This window comes from Sarcophilus harrisii, chromosome 3 (assembly GCF_902635505.1).
Source record: "Sarcophilus harrisii chromosome 3, mSarHar1.11, whole genome shotgun sequence".
Classification (NCBI taxonomy): domain Eukaryota; kingdom Metazoa; phylum Chordata; class Mammalia; order Dasyuromorphia; family Dasyuridae; genus Sarcophilus; species Sarcophilus harrisii.
This window is the reverse complement of record NC_045428.1, coordinates 276,986,072-277,001,987: the sequence shown is the minus strand read 5'-3', so window position 1 is coordinate 277,001,987 and position 15,916 is coordinate 276,986,072. Positions and strand designations below refer to the sequence as shown.

At 34.6% G+C, this 15,916-nt stretch overlaps 1 protein-coding gene and 1 long non-coding RNA gene across 7 annotated transcripts in view; one reads left to right on the top strand and one right to left on the bottom strand.

Annotated features, from left to right (window-relative positions):
* The window catches only part of COL8A1 (collagen type VIII alpha 1 chain), a 216,808-nt gene that overhangs the window by 14,956 nt on the left and 185,936 nt on the right, over positions 1-15,916 (bottom strand). Inside the window, exon 4 of one of the 6 annotated variants that reach the window (XM_031959558.1) lies at positions 5,995-6,119. The exons of the other annotated variants lie outside the window; for them this stretch is intronic. The gene's annotated coding sequence lies outside the window, so the exon portion shown is untranslated. The remainder of the gene's footprint in view (positions 1-5,994; positions 6,120-15,916) is intronic. 6 annotated transcript variants of the gene reach the window in all.
* LOC116422363 overlaps positions 1-15,916 on the top strand; it is a 59,604-nt gene that overhangs the window by 5,230 nt on the left and 38,458 nt on the right. Inside the window, exon 2 of the long non-coding RNA XR_004232970.1 lies at positions 4,762-5,039. This is a non-coding gene — a long non-coding RNA (uncharacterized LOC116422363). The remainder of the gene's footprint in view (positions 1-4,761; positions 5,040-15,916) is intronic.

Here is a 15,916-nt window from a genome sequence, read left to right as displayed (position 1 = left end):
TGTATTCAGTTAACATTGGGAATATGACTTTTTTTTTTTTTTAATACCCTATGGATCCTGAAAGTCAAAAAATAATGATACATTTAAAGTATATGAAACTCAGATCTCTAGTTGTCATACTATTCGTTCAAAGGAAACCAGATTTTTAACATTAAAAATTGGTATCATAGAAAAACTATTTAGAGAAAACTCGAATTTTATTTGGGGGGAAGGTTGTTTTCCTGGATTTTTCACTTTTTTCTTGACTCATATTTTCTTTTTATTCTATCCTTTAGGATCCTGTATATCAACCTATTATTTGACAATATTAAGAATGCAAGAAGATATCTATTTATTAATCTACTTAATAGGAGTCTCAATTACAAATCTTATTGAAATGAAATATTTCTAAGTTTAATAATGATATCTTTTTTATTTGAAAAACTGGAACAAATAGATGTCTAACTGATAAACTTTCAATTTTGTAATTTTAAGTTGTGCATTTCAGTAACATTTTGTTCACCAAGATAATAGGGAATATAGTAATAAAGTCATAAGAGATAGAACTTACTGATTATCTTTCCTTGAATGAATTTCTAACTGCTGTATTTCAGCTAGCAAAAACTACCAAAAAATTCAAGTAATAAAAGTTATATAATCACAAATAGAATTTTTTTCCTAGTTCACTCATTGATCCATCATGGGAAAGCAACAGGTTTAAGCATCACCCAACAATAACCAGTGAAGGATAGGGGAAAAAAACCCTATTTACTTGGAAGTCACTTAATCCAACCCCATCCTTTTACTGATGAGAATAAAGTAAGCCAAATTAATTCATCGGCGGCTACATAGCTAATGAATGGAAGAATTAAAACTTGAGCTCATACACTCTGTTATTCTAAATTTAATGTTATTTTTGATCTACCCATGGTATTCTCCATATATGAAACAATTACCTTTCAGGGTTTTTATTAAAAAGTGAAGAATGTTAGGTTGGTTTGAGATGGGAAAAAAATTCAGCTAAGTTACTAAAGCCTAAATGACTCTTCCATATATGACAGAAACAACTTCTGGAACATGGTAAATTTGGGTTGATTGTCCTGCCAGAGCTCCTGGGGTTTTAGTAATGCAAGGGAACAGAGGTTAGAGTGCCAGATCTGGAGTCAGGAAGACTCATCTTCTAAGTTCAAATCCAGTCTCAGACCCTTATTAGGTACATGGTCTTGGGTAAGCCACTTAACTCAATTTGCCTCAGTTTCCTCATTTGTAAAATGAGCTGGAGAAGGAAACAACAAACCACTCCATTGTTTCTGTCAAGAAAATTTCAAATGAGGTCACAGAGAGTCAAAAATGACAAATAGTGTGATGCTGGGAAAATCACTTGACCTTTTTCTGTTCAGTATCTGCAACCATAAAATAGGGTTCACCCACCTCCCAGTTTTGTTGTGGAGATCAAATGTGATAGCATTTGTAAAACTTTTAGCACAATACCTGGCACATACTAGGTACTTAATAAATGCATATTCCTTTCCCTTCTTTACTAATACTTATTTTGAATATATTACAACATTATTGTGGGTATTTTGAAGTTTTTAGTTGGCAGTAGAGAGCAACTTGGCAGCTAGAGCCCAACAATGACCACAAAAAATACTCCTTAGAGAAAAGACAGAATGACCAGGACAAAAATGACTCACTCAGAAAAGACAATAAAGCCCAGGAGGGGAGGAAGGGAGGGAGCAAATTAGCATTTCTAAAATGTCTTTTTTTTGTGCTAGACATTTTGCTTTTTTTTTTTTGGTGGGGCAATTTAGGTTAAGTGACTTGCTCAGGGTCACATAGCTAGGAAATATTATATGTCTGGGGCTGGATTTGAACTCAGTTTTTCCTGACTCTAAGGTCAGTACTCTATCCACTATGCCATCTAGATGCCCCTAAATGTTTTTTTTAAACATCCCATTTGATCCTCACAACAGTTCTTCAAAGTAAGTGTAATTATTATGCTCATTTTTATAATTGAGGAACTAAGGCAAATAGAACTTAAATGACAAAGTTAAGACATGACACTCAAACATTAGAATTGTGATATCAGTAGTTCTGCAATATCAGAGGAGTAAATTGCTCTGGAATTATATGTGCTCTGGCCATATATATTTCTTACATGTGTATCTGGCATGCAATTGCCCAGGCAAAGTAGGTTCTAGGTATATTTCCCTTTTTGCATATTCCCTGGCCACATATTTTTAGTATGTGTTCCTTGGACATACCTTTTTTATGAATTTCTACTATCCCCTCATTGGTGATGTACTAAATTATGGGAGTATTTACTCAGTTGTGTCTTGGGAGATATTTCTGTATTAATTTATCTGCTATGCTGTTTAGTTAAAAGGATTTTGTTTTGAACTAATGTGTTTCAGGATTAAATATAATCACAGTAGTGAGGGCTCACAAGCTATGGTTTTGAATGTTGAATACCTTCTAGTTACTACTTGGATAGATAGGCATACTGATTACCTAAACACAAAACACCAATCCTTATAATTTTAAATAGCCCTAACTTTTTTTGACTAAGCACTTATCTGTAAATAGGTCAGTTTCCATACATAATACCTGTAACCAATATCCATGAAGCATTTTAAGGCTTACAAAATGCTTATGGCCTATCACAGAACATATGCATAAAGGTAATACATAATATGCACACATATATATATGTATACACACACACACATATATATATACTGAATGAATATATGTATATTAGTATATATCTATCTCTCTGGATTAGCACTGTGCCTATCATATTATATATTATAGGCTTTTAATAAATGTCAATTAATTATTAATAGTGATTTGACAATTTGCAAAATGCTTTAACATATATTATTTCTTTTTTTATTCCCACAACAAGCCAATCAATCCTGGATGTAGGCTATATTATTATCTCCATAACATAGATAAGGCAGAGTAGGATGTTAAGTGACTTGCCCAACATCACATAGTAAGTGTCAGAAGGAAGATTTGAACTTAGATCTTTATTCTAGGTCTAGTACTCTATCCAACATTCCAACCAAGTACTTCTGCCCCCAAAAGCAATACAAAATAAATAGTTCTTGAAATATATGAAAGCAGTTGTTGTGTTCCCTTCTTTTTTCTCTTCTATTAGTTTCAACAGCCAGTTCCTCTAACCATTCCTCATCTCTCATCATTTCCTTATCTGTCACCATCCTGGCAATTCTGTTTGGGATGTGTTTTAGCTTATCAATATTCTTTTTTAAAGTGTGGCATTCAGAACTGGGTAGTCTAACCAGTGTAGACTACTATGGCACTTTTGCTTTTCCTGATATGGAAATTATACAAACTAATAACTATGTAGATATATAGATGCATATATACATACATGTTAAATATTGGATTATTATTATTTTTTTAATGTTTCATTAAAAATAACTCCCATCAAGCTTATGGGCAACCAAAATTTCTAGGACTTTTTTTTTTTTTCTGAAGCAATTGGGGTTAAGTGACTTGCCCAAGGTCACACAGCTAGGAAGTGTTAAGTGTCTGAGACCAGATTTGAACTCAGATTCTCCTGACTTCAGAGCTGGTACTCTGCCAGTATGCCACCTAGTTGCCCCCAAAGAATGTCTTCTTCATATGACTACTCATTCCAGTAGGATTCCAGGATACCAGTTTAGTATCATTAAGGTAAAGAATGGATGGATGGCTTTGGGCAGAGGGGCCTTCTCAGATGTTGGAGCAGAGCAGGAGAGAATGGGTAATGATTTTGAATGAATTCAAAGTATCAACTTGGGAATAAGATGGACTTTAGAATAGATGGTTTTATTTTCTCTTATAATAAAGCAAGGACCTCTCTGAAAAGGAAGGAGGTAGAGAGGATGGCTTAAGATTAAGGCTTTCTTAAGAAGAGAATATTTAGAACAGATACTGTGAGTTGTCCTATAAAGAGATAATTGAGGAAGAGTAAAAGGATTGCCATGCAGGGGTGAAATTAGAGAAAATAAATTTATATTTAAATCTCTCAGCACAGTTATTTTCAGTGATATTTTGTAGCACAGAAATAAAATAATATTATATAGCTGGGGTCAAATCAGTGCTAGGTTTGGATTGGCTTGAGTAATAAAATGACAAAGGAGAGGCAGTAAACAGTGTAAAATTGAACTGATTAACTCTAGGACCAAGATTTCAAAGAAAGGAAAACTTAAGAAGCTCAAGTTCTATCTTCTTCAAGAAGCTTTTTGAGGTCCTTCTTGATCTTAATGCCTTCCCTCTGAAACGATCCCTCAATTTATCCTCTACACACCTTGTTTGTGGATAATTGTTTGTATGTTGTCTCCTCCATTAGACTGTGAGATTTTTGAAATCAGAGATGTTTATGGTCTTTCTTTTATATCTCCAGTGCTTAGAGTGAGCATCTAATAAATGCTAATTGATTGACTTACTGAGTGAATGAAGCAGAGGGAATATTGTAATGCTTTTAATCTGAAAGAGTAATTTTAGCATTTCAAATCATAATGGCTGAAGATTTACTGGTGAGATGAAGGATATGTTTGTGCCTGTATGCTGCTGAATTAGTCAACTTGGAAATTGAGGATATTGATGATCTAGGAGGAATAGATGGCCAAATTAAAGCTAGAACTCAAGTTTCTTTTTCTTTTCTTTCTTTTTTTTCTTTTTCAGTATGATAGTCTTAGCATACTAATTTGTTTGACATGACTTGTGTGTAATAAATTCATAATGGAGTTTAATGGGTTCTTTCTCTTCTAGATGGTTACAAACTGACAATTTAATAATTCAGACTAGAATTTTTCTGGAGAATGACAACACCCTTTCTATGATGAATAGGAAGAATCAGAGAAGCATGGGAAAAGATACAAATTGATACAGAATGAAGTAACCAGAAACAGGAAAATAGTGGCTACAACAAATATTAGTCTTAAGAACAAAAAAGAAACAACTCTGTATTTATAATAACCAAGTTTGGATATGAAGAAGAGATGAAGAATGACGCTTTCTCCTTTCTTTGCAAATGGGGAGGACTTTAGGTATGGAAAATTGAATATGTGGGGTTGATATTAAAAAAATTATTACTTTCTTATATTAATAACTATTTTTTTCTCTTTTTATTTCCTCATTCAAAGTCCTGTCCTTGTGAAACAAAGAGCTAACAATGAGACATTCTCTTTAATCTTAGGTGAGATCCCACCCAACTGGGAAAGCTTATTTCTAATAAAAGGGTAAAGATAATCCAATCTAGGTGAATTTCAACCCTTTGTCTAGGTTGCCTGAGGTGGGGATGGTCTGACTAGATTATCCGTCTTTTTTGTCTCAGAGAACTGAGATGATCAAAGTCACTTTCCCCAGCCTCTCATTAAGGAAAAAAAAGCCTACCTCTAATTATAATATTCATTCTCTCATTAATTGTTAATCAATAAGAATTGAGTTTTACTCCCAGAGACACCTCCTTTTCCAGGGTATTTAAACATTCGGCAGTAGTCATATAGTCTTTAGTTCCCGAGGGAAACACTGATCTCAATCTGTTGTTTATTTCTTAGTCTAATTAATAAATTGATTATTAATTACCCAGAAACTATGTTTCTCAGGCTTCTCATTCATTTCAACGTGCTAATTAGCCTTTTTTTCTCTCTATTCTATTTTTTGTTATTAGGGATGGCTCACTGGGAAGAAGCTATGTTAGGAAATATAGATGATGTAAAAACAAAAGTTAACAAAAGTAATTTAAATGAAAAACAAACAAACAATCTAGTATATAGTTTGGGGAATCAGATGTTTTCCCTTCTCCAAATTTTTGAAATAAGCAAGTCTGCTACTGATTTTCAAGAATAAGTAGCAGAGTTGCTTATTTCTGATCTGATGACTTAAAAACAAAATCTTTCTGATTCACTAGCTTCCCAGGTAGTAACAATTCTATTTTCTTCACAACTTTCATGGTCCTCTTTTTAACTCCATTTACTTTCCCCTCCTCTCCCAGCAGATTACCTAATTATAATAGCCTTCCAGATGGTCTCCCAGATTCCAGTCTCTCCCTGACTCTATCCAACCTTCACACAGCTGAGATCATGTCCATCTCCTTCTCAGAGATCATCAGTAGCTCCCCACTGCTTCTAGAATAAAATATAAACTCTTTATTTTGGCATTTAAGGCTCTCCAGACTGACAATTGCTTACCCCACTCTTCAGTAAGTAGTTCCTCAGGGCAGATTTCACAGCATTCTTGGGTAACCTGTTGCCATGTCTCCCCTACCTTAACATATGCTTCCTAATACCAAAATTCCAAAAAACCTCTCTCCCCAAACTTTAAGCTCATTTCCTCCTTTTCTGTCCTGGGAGGAGGTGGAAAACATCTGGAGAATATTTTTTTTCCCTTGAAATAACCATTCACATACTTGAAGTCCGTTTTTAACTCATTTTACTTTGGCCTCTGTAAGCACAGTAGTTTCATCAAAGTACAAAATAGTTTAAGTAATAAAAGGTTCAGTGGGAGCCCTAAAAGAGAAACTTCTGAAACAGAGTAAGTTTTTCTCATGTAGCAAAACGAGTAGTGGACCAAGAGAATCAATTCTAAAGACCTAATTTCCAGGCAAGTCACTTCTCTATGAGCCTCAATTTAAAATAGGGGGAGGGGAAGAATGGTGCATTATTGTTCTGGAGAAGAGTGAGACCTACATTTGGGTCTAGAATTCTGGCTCTGTTACTAATTACCTTTGGGGTTTGGGGCCTCAGTTTTTCCATCTGTAAAGTGAAGAGTAAGAAGGAAATAAGCATTTATTAAGTTCTAGGCACAGTGTAAAGTGCCTTACAAATATTAGCTCGCTGATCCTCACAACAACTCTGGGACTTGGTGCTATTATAATCCTTATTTTATAGCTGAAGAATCTGAGGCAGTCAGTGGCTTGTCCTTGATCAGTTAGTAGAGTCTGAAGCTGGATTTGAACTCAAATCTTGTTGTGTCTAGAGTCAGTGCTACCTAGCTGCTTTCAGACTGGACTAGCTGATCTAACCTATCCTTTCCAACTCCAAATCTACAATATTAGATGATTCTTGGTGTCCCATCCAACTCAAAAATTCTGATTCTATGGCCCTGAAATTACAAATTGGGACAAAATCTGTAAGGCAATTTCTAATCCTCAATTCTATGACTTTTTTTTTTAGCTTATTCCTTAACACATGCTATAAAGAACCTATTTTAAAAATGAGGAACATTTCCCAACTTATTTTGTTGAAGGAATTCAAAAGAGCAAATAGATTAGACTGTCTTTTCATTTTCAAATGTTTTGTGGTATTTTGTACTTTCTTGCTGGGAATAAAGATGAAAAGAGAGTGGCCTGAATACCTTAAGAAATATTATTCGGGTAAAATTTGTAATTCAACCTGATCAGAAGCCAATCTTTGACAGGATTATATATTATTTGCATTTTAAAATAACAATACCATATTTTAGGAAGATTATCAGCAAAGGGAGTATGTCCAGAATGGAGCAGAATTAGATTGGTGAAATAATTGAAGACCATGTGAAAGTCAGAGGAATAAAGTAGAGAACATTTGATGCCTATAGGGAAGGAGATGTAATATTTTTCTTGAGTCTTGAAGGTAGGAAAAAAGAATACATTCATACTGTTTGGTTCCAAAAGGAAGATATAGAATCAATAAGTGTGATTTGAAGAGTCAACTTTAGGCAACTTTCTGATGATATCCAAAAAGGGAATGGATTAACTTGAAAGGTAGTCTATCCTTCTATTACTTCAGGTCTCTGATCAGAAGGAGAATGACCTTTTGTTGGGGATATTATAGAATATGGATAGATCATCCTAGCCTACTTTGAAGTCCCTTTCAACTATGAGATCCTATGATTTTGCAGTTCTGTTTAAGTTCAAATTCATGGTCCACATAGTCAAATTTCTACCATATCCTGGTAGAAGAGAGCCTTTATCACCTTGGATGCTATTCACTCCTGGTGTTGCTCTGGATGTGGAGTAAGAAAAGGGACCCTACAAAGGATGTAGGAAAGTACCACTGTCCATTTCTATCAGAATAAATCTTTCTTTTCTACCATCCTAGTTGGTGACTCATCCTTACGCTTTTAAAAAAAAATCATATGTAAAATTAGTACTGGGGATGGGGTATGCAATTCAATTTTCCATGTGAGCTTTCAATCTCTACTATTGGCATCATATGTGTAGAGTGGGCTGTACATTTCAACATTTGTTATAGTAAATAATGGAACAAGAAAAGTTCCTGAGCCAAAGAAGTGACTTTAACACAAACTGTGTCTTTAACCATTTTAGAACATCTGGTTAAATCCATCAGCTCATTGAAAAAAAATAATTGAACACTTTTTGGGAGGATAACCATTTTGTGTGTGTGTGTATGTGTGTATGTGTGTGTGTGTGTGTGTGTGTGTGTGTGTGTGTTTCCTTGCTAGAGGTCTTTTTTTAAAAATTATTTTATTATAGCTTTTTATTTACAAATCATATGCATAGGTAATTTTTCAACATTGAACCTTACAAAATCTTCTGTTCCAAATTTCCCCCTCCTTCCATCCATTCCTCCCCTAGATGACAAGTAGTCCAATACATGCTAAATATGTTAAAATATATGTTAAATCCAATATATGTATACATATTTATACAGTGGATACCATTTGTTAAAGTAAAATTTTCACTTTTTACTTGGTTGCTTTGGTGTCCTGCAGATAATCTCAATCATCTTAACTAAGTTTTTCCTGAGCTTTACATAACCTTAAATAACTTGATGCAATTGAAACACTAAAACTTTTATAGCACATGTGCAAAACATTAATTCAAACCATTATAACTTGGAAAATAATTAACCGATTAGTCTTGAGGTTGACATGATCTTCCCCTTCAGTCAAGATGACAATTCAGCCAAGTTTGTAGTATTTAGTTTTTTTAGCAGTTCTGAGTTTTATACAAAAGCCCCAAAACATCTTGACAATTTCTTGGTCAGTAAAAATGTGTATTTCACCCCACTTTTCTCACATAGTTCAAAATCAGTAGAGTGCATTCATCTGCCCCATTCCAAAATACATTAAGACAAAATTTAATCTCCCCCCCCCCCTGCCATTAATTTTGGAATGTTTTTGATCAATGATTAGCAGCAAGACAGGATCTAAAACCCATCCCCTTTTTAATCTTGCATTTTTGGAGACAACTTTCCAGTTAACATCTAACTCTCTAATAGTCAAAGACAAACAAAAAGCATTGAGAGGCGGGAAACCACAGTTACCTTGGGACTGTACATTTCATTTAAGTAACACGTGGAGTTTATTTTGAAGGAGAGAGAGATGGATTTGCTGTCAGGGTAAAAATCCTAAGGTTTTCACAGCTGATCCATTGAACATATTTAAGACAGGGGTGTGATGGAAGTACAGAGAGGAGATGCCAAAGAATTAGGTGAGAGGCACCAATTTGGGGGAATTCATAAATCAAGGAAACAAGAGTGTGGGAGATTTTTTAAAATGAGTAAGATTTATTATAAAGCATGTGCATTAAGGAAAAACAAAAATCCTACTGACAAGAAATATTAATAATTTAAACGAATCTAATATTGTATGATATAGTAGAAGAGACACGGGTAGAAATAAGGTTTGGGTTGTGGTTTCAACTCTACATAGTGCATGGCCTAGAACTGAAGACCTCAGGTTTAAATAAATTCAGTCTGGGAAGGGGCTCTCAACAAGGAAGATAGCTGACATATTTCTTGTCCTTCTCCCCAGCACAGCAGATTTTGATTTGTGCTTAGCTGTCCACGGGAACAAAATGGAAAAAAGCAAAACAAAACAAAACAAATAAGCAGACCAAAAATAAAAACCAAAAACCAAAAAACAAAAAAAACAAACCAGGTGTGCATGGGAGCTAGCTTGAACTAATTCATGAAGACTCAATATTAAATTTTCAATGTGAGAATTTCTCCCTTAGAAACTGGAAAATTCTAGAAATCAGGGCTTGATTTGTTCTTCTGTTACTTTTCTAGACTTAAGAAAATGATGGAAAAAGCATAGTGCTTTTATATTAATAATATAATTAATGCAGATAATGCAGATTGAATTTCAAAGCTGTTGCCATATAGTTTGGCCAGAAAGCTGGTTGTTAAATATTTACTATGATACCACTGGGAAAACCTCTTCGCTCCCAAGTGTGTTTTAGGCTAACATTAACATTTCATATAAGGTAAGCCTTATTTAACATTGCTTAACATTTCTTCCTGCCTCCCTCCCTGTTTCAGGCCCTCCAAAAAAGAGATGGAATTATGTTTGAGCCTATATATAATCAAAATTCTCCTTCACTTTTCTGTGCTTTACATAGGAATCTGACATGATTTTAAACCTTCCCTTCCCTAATTTCTCACCTATAGAATGAGAGATTTGGACCAAATAGTCTCTAAAATCTAAATGGTATGCTAATTAGAATTTCCTTTGACTTGTTTTGTCTATTTTTCAAGTTCCCAAGTTTTTTCTACCCTGCCATGTTAACAAAGAACCTTGCCCTTTTTCTTGCAGTGATCTGAGAACAAATAACAAATTCAAAACATTTTAAAAGTATGAGTTTGTGACTCCTGCACAACATATAATGTCCCTTTTGCAGAAGAGTTTGTATACTAGAAGGGCGAGGGAATTTTGTTTCCTGTTATTTATTGGGTTGTTGTTATTGTTTGTTTGTTTGTTTTTTTAAATTTCTCATTCTTTTGTTCTAAGCCTCATTTAGAAATATGGTTTATAAATAAATTGTCATCCTGGCTGTCATTCCAGAACCTGGCAAGAGTATGGTACATTTCCTAAATATTATGTCTGCTTTCCTAAAACTATTTTAAATGTGTACCCTGCTTGATTTGCCATATGAGAAAAATCAGCTTCAAAGACCCATCTCCACTTGTTCCCCTTCCATCTGAGAGGACAGCTCAGCAGCTCTCTTTGAGCTGATTCCAAAGAGATTTGGCTTTGGAAGAAAGAACTGAAAACTTTTCTGTGCAATGACAGCAGTATGTTGGGCTTGTCTGAATGGCAGTGGGGGGTTAGGATGTTTTTGAACTCTGATGGAAGGACTTAGGAAAATTAGAAAGTAATAATAGGTTTACACTTCCTAAGGGAGGAAAAGGATCAGCATGCATTCGAGAAACAGAAGCTGTCAGTGCCATTGTTAGGAGAATTAAATTGGAAAAATTCAACCTTTGTCTTTTAAGACACTCTACATAACAAAGACTTTTGTGGAGCGTTTAATTTCGAGATAATGTTTATATCTTTGGCTCTTGTCAGTCTTAAGAATCATACAAATCTCAAGGCAAATTAATATACAGTTCCTTTGTTTTGTAAAGGAAAGGTAAACCGAATAACTGCACCACAAAACAAATCAAACCACATAAATCTCCTTACTATAATAAATCACTCAAATGAATCGTTGAATTAGAGCAGCTCTAAGATGACTTCTAAATTATCCTCATGATGCCATATTTCTGTTATATTATGGGAAAACCTGGAGCAGGATGGAGGTAAGTGAGGGGACCCAGAATGGATGGACTTAGAATGGATTGACTGTAAGATCATGGAAATGAATGAATGGTGGGAAGTTAGAAGAAAGACAAGCATTCTCTCTTTGTAGTGTGGCCCACCTGTGGTAAAATTTCATAATTTTAAGTTTTGTATGGTTTTACCCTTTAGCAATTCTCTGGTTTTAAGACCACACAGCCTTGTCCTGACTGTAGTTCTCTTTGCTTTGGGGAAACTAGCCAAAGATACAATATTGACAGACTGTTCATTTTCTTACGTGGGATGATTCTCCAGACTTATTTTCTTTGCTCTCTTTTCCTGCTGGTTTACAGCCTTCCCTTATGTAGCAGTAAAAGCTCTTGGAAAGTCCTTTTAGGAATGAATTAATGCCACTTAGCTGTATTTCCGTCAGCTGTCTTTTGATGATTCTCTTAAAAAGAGAGGGAGGGAATGACTGCTTCTTTTTGTAATTTTCCTTCCTTTGGTTTCATGTCACCACTCCTCAGAAACTTTAAGTTCTACTCCAAAAGAGCTTTGCTAACAATAAAAAATGTCTGGGAAATATTGTCTGAAGACAAACATCATCTTTCAGACATTTTTTTTTTTATTGGAAAGGTATTTCTATTATAAATAGGCACAATCCAGGATATGTGTGCTTTCCTTGTATTCCTTCAAATACCAGAAAATGTGTCTGAATTCCAGAGAAGTGGAACATGATCTTGTTCTCCACCCTAATAACAAACAGATTAAGAACTGGTCGATGATAGCCTTCCTTCTTCATGTGGATCATAACCTATTTTCTGCTTTCCCTGTTCTGTGTTTTATTCATCCACTGCCATTCTGAGTTTCATTTGGGTCTATCTTCCCTTCTGGGAAATAGCATCAGAGAAATGTTGGAGCACTTTTTCTTATTACTATGGGGCTAGGAATGGGAAAATGTGAGTTTTGGGCCCAAATCTGACATTATGCTGCCTGTGTGGCCTTGAGTATATCTTTCGGATTTTGTAGAACTCAAATTCTTTTGTTATGAAATGGGAAATGCAATGACATCCTGAATTCTAGATTTGTATAGTAGAAAGACCACTGAATATAGAAGATCTGGATTCTAGGGTACTAATTATCTGGGTGATTTCTAAAACATAATTTCCTTTGTCTGTTCCTTATTTTCACCATTGATAAAAGGGATAAGAAGTTAAGGGTTATTTTTTTTTAAAGCTTTTTATTTTCAAAACATATGCATGGATAATTTTTCAACATTGACTCTTTCGTAGTCTTGTGTTTCAGATTTTCTCATCCTTCTCCCATCCCCTTCCGTGGATAGCAAGCAATCCAATATATGTTATACATGTTAGAATATATGTTAATTCAATATGTCTAAACATATTTATACTATTCTCTTGCTATACAAGAAAAATCAGATCAAAAAGGAAAGAAAATGAGTAAGAAAACAAAATGCAAGCAAATAATAACAAAAAGAGTGAGATCTAACAATGGAGTGCTAGGTCTCTAGTCAGGAAGCCCTAAATTCAAACCTGGCCTCAAACACTTACTAGTAGTATGATCCTGGGGAAGTCATTTAATCTCTGCACATCTGGGGAGCATAATAATACCTATTTCCCAGTGTTGTTTGTGAGTATCAACTGAGATAATATTTGCAAAGTTCCTGGACCACAGGTGCTTAATAAATGTTTTTTTTTTTTCCTTCTCTTCCTTTCATCTTTTGATGTGAGTAACATCACAAAAATACCAAAGAGGGGTGGACGTGAATTAAGTAGAGGGTAAGTTTCAAATTCTGGGTTTGGATACTATTTCTGACATATATAAATTATGTACATCGTAAGCTCAATTTCTTCATCTTTAAAATGTAGATTAGAATATCTCACATCAGGGTTGCTGTGAGAATCAATTGAAATCACTCATTTGATATGCTTTAATAAATGTTGCATAAATGTTAGTGATGTTTGTTTTCTCCTATTTCTCCTATTTGAAAATGCACTTTAAATATAAATTATTATAAACTGATAGTATAATTTTACCTTGAAAAATCAAATTTTCATACTATCATCTTGGAGATGTGCACATACATTGGGTTAATAGACAAAACTTGGTCTTTCAAGATTAATTTAATTCTGTCTTTTGACAAATTTGAAGAGAATCTTCTTAAAAAAGAAAGAGGGGGGTGGTGACTGCTTCTTTTTGTAATTTTCTTTCTGTTGGTTTCATGTAACCACTCTTCAGAAACTTTAAGTTCTACTTCAAAAGAGCTTTGCTAACAATACAAAAAATATCTGGGAAATACTGTCTGAAGACAAACATCATCTTTCATATGGTAAACATATATATCCTTATTTTGTGCTCCATTTGATTCTGTTAATCATATAGTAAAGATATCTCCTCTATCAAGTAAGTTAATATGATCTCAACATATTCATAGGAGGCACTTTGTTAGAAGAAAACTCTTGTGGCAGTGTTTTGCTCCACCTCACATTATGTGCTGAGGTAGTGGAATCTACACATGGCCATCCTATTATCTTTGTATAGGTTGATTTTTGGACAGCAGATTATTTAAATATATTTAATTGAATTTGTGGCAATTACTTAAATGTCTTCTTATCTTTATCCTTTCTATTAATTGGGTATTGATTTTCCCCATTGTTTTAATTAACTGATGTTCTGGTTTTACGTACACATCTGATTTGGAAAAAGTTCCTACATCTATAATCATTTTTTTCCTGTTTATTGAGATATACACTTTTTAATTTGTTGTGATGTTGTTTATTATTTGCTAGGTTCAGTGTTTTCTGATGCTTCTCTTAAAGAAAGTATTAATGATATGTGTCAGGTTTATACATGTATGAGATGAACTGAGTGAAGACCTCTCATGACGATGTGGTTTCGACCTATGCCATAACTGTGACTTGAGATTTTGCAATAACAAGTTAATCTATAGCCAAAAAAAAAAAAAAAAAAAAAAAGCTGCAGATGTATTATTATCTTAGATAAACAAACATTTCTCTTCTGTCTCTGCTCCTCTCCCAACCCTTTTCATTAACATTTAAGTATGCAATACTGGGTTCCATATTTAGTCTCTGAGTAAATTAAATTCTCCAGACAATGGGAGAAAAGGTCAGAGGGTGGGGTAGGGGCTTCTGGTTAGGGTCTATATAATCCCATATTTGCAGTTTGTCTTTCTGTCTTCTACTGATACTTGTTTGTTAGGAGTTGCCTTTTCTCATGAGACTGTAATAAATTCCTTTTTGCTTTTTCTTACCTCAAGACTCTGATTGTTTTTGTGGTTGATACTGTCTTACACATTTTGGGGGGCTTGTCTGGGATATTTCCTGTTCATAAGGGGTCTCTTCTGTACCAAATCCCTGGGCAGGCGCCCTCTGGAGAGTTCTCCAGTAGTACATGGACTTGGCTTAGGAACTCCCACTCCAATCAGGTACACTCTTGAAGAGAGACACTTGGAGAAAGCAAAAATGGAAGGGGCTAGCACAGATAGAGGACTAATTTGGCTCAGGAGACAAGCCAGCAGAAAAAGGTTTGAATTGGCCATGTAAGTCATGCACAACCCAGGTGAGTGAGGAATGGTGAGATGGGGAGAGACTAAAAAGAGGATAAGATACTGTGAAACTTGGAAAAGGCCCATTTTCCTTGGTAAGAGTGAATTAGTCCTCCATACTTTTCCTCTGCCAAGAACTAGTGAACTATCTGGGTGACTGCGACTGGCATTGAGAGAATTTAAGATTCCCATTTCCTTTGATATTGGGAAAATTCTAAATGGTTCAAATCCATAAGAATTCTCCTATTTTCCTTTGGTAAGATTGGGTGAGTCACCCATTAGAGAAGACAAGATATTGTGAACCTTGGAAAAGGAATAATCTATCTGGCTCTATCTAGTGTCCTGGGAAGATAGACCTTTAGGAAGAATTGGGATGAAGTACCAACATTTATAGGGATTAAATATCATTGTTTTACTTGGGCAGATGCCCTGCTTATTCGGAGTTAGTTTTTAAGCATCTTAAAGCATAATGATTTGTGTCATGTTGAATTAAGCATCTTAAAGCATTATGATTTGTGTCATGTTGAATTTAAAGTCCATCTACTTAGATATGAAGATAAGCTGTGAACTTCCTAGGATGAATCGCTTACTATTATCAATGTAATTAGGTATAGTCAATACTTATTTAGGATATGTGATCCTTGAGAGCTAAATTCAACTGAAGCTTCAATTAATGAAAATTGCTATTTGAGATAACATCTCTTGGCACTGTCACTGATATTATTTGGAGTTTTGAATGCAGATATGATTGTATGATGGATCATCAAGTCAGTAATCCACCATCTAAAAGAAACATGTCATAAGCTACTCAGAGTAATGTAATCCTGAATTGTT